The following is a 1,452-nucleotide window of genomic DNA, read 5'->3' on the forward strand; positions in this document are numbered from 1 at the left end:
ACTCGAAAAAAAAAAAAAAGACGAATCTAGTTAATATTTTAGAATTGTCAATTAATTCAAAAAATTCGTCTAATTCGCACCGTTTATATAACAGATTTATTCAATAGAAACCATTATTAATGGGACGAATTTTTAGCGGAACAGATTAAGTCGTGCAACTTCTATTTAAAAGATATAAATATGAATTAAGTTAATCTTTTTATTAACTGCATACAAATATTTTATTGGTAATTATTAATATGCAAAAGACAAAACTTGTCACGTATTAGTTTTTAACATATAATATGATTGATCTCATATTAGCAGAAAATTAACAGAAGAAACAACTTTAACTCATATTAATCTCTTTATAGGTGGAAATCAAACTCATATAATACAAGAGGAATTTAGATCTAATTAGTCATATATAGATTAAAAACTATTGAGGCTTGATTGGAATTCAAAATTTTGGGCGTGCCTGGCCAAGCCAAGACACTAATGACCCAAGTGTCACCACCAATCATTATGTGGAAAATTAAAGCATTATGGGTAGGTACGTAAATTCACTATTCAACCATTATAGCATGTTGTATGTTTATCATACTAATTATTTTAAGTATTGAAAATTAATTAGTGCCTAGTGCCTACTGCCTAGTGGCATCAATGTCATTAAGATATGGTATCATTAATTAGATATACTTGTATGGTTATATCTTTCTTCACAACTCAATTATTGAATTTTACCATAATAATAATAAGGATGCCCCCTTAATATAAAAGAATACGATAGAATTGAAACCGTCTCCAACGTAATTTTTTATTTAGAATCATCCTTAATATTTTTTTCTGTATTGAAATCATCCTTTTAACTTTGTACAGACAAAAATACCCTTTACCACCACCACCTCCCTTACTCCACCACCACCACCTCCCTTACTCCCATTAAATACTAATAATCAAAATCATAAGCAGAAACAACATCAAATTCTACGAGTACCCAATTCAAAAACATCAAATTCAGAATCAACAATATTAAATTCAACAACAAAATCAACACACAAAATCAAAATCAGAAGCAAAATCAAAGCAGATGCAGAAGCCAAAGCAGAAGAAGAAGCAGATGCAGAAGAAAAAGCAGATGCAGAAGCCGAAGCAGAACTACCGGCAGTTCGTAGACGACGGAGCGACGACGGCTGGGCAGATCGGCGGTGGTAGGAACCCAACTCAACCTTAGATCTCTCTCTCTCTCCTTTGTGCGCCGCCCTCCTCGCGTCGGGCTCCCCCTCCCGACGACGCACTCCACAGCAGCAGAAGCATGCATGAACGGCGGCGACGTCTTCCTCTGTTCGCGGTTCTGGCGGCGGCTCGTGGGCGGACCGGCGACGATGCAGGTGTCGGATGGTGGCGGCGGCTATGGCGATGGACTCCTCCCCTCCCTCCTGCGTTTCCTTTCCCCCCTCCCCCACCCCCAAC

The 1,452-nt window shown here is 37.7% G+C and overlaps 1 protein-coding gene across 1 annotated transcript in view; it reads right to left on the reverse strand.

The window, feature by feature from the left end:
• The window catches only part of LOC107628103 (ferric reduction oxidase 2), a gene marked incomplete at its 5' end in the record, with an annotated part of 11,253 nt that continues 10,063 nt past the window's right edge, over window positions 263–1,452 (reverse strand). Inside the window, 1 exon segment of the mRNA XM_016330911.2 lies at window positions 263–290.

This window comes from Arachis ipaensis, chromosome B02, assembly GCF_000816755.2.
Source record: "Arachis ipaensis cultivar K30076 chromosome B02, Araip1.1, whole genome shotgun sequence".
Classification (NCBI taxonomy): Eukaryota; Viridiplantae; Streptophyta; class Magnoliopsida; order Fabales; family Fabaceae; genus Arachis; species Arachis ipaensis.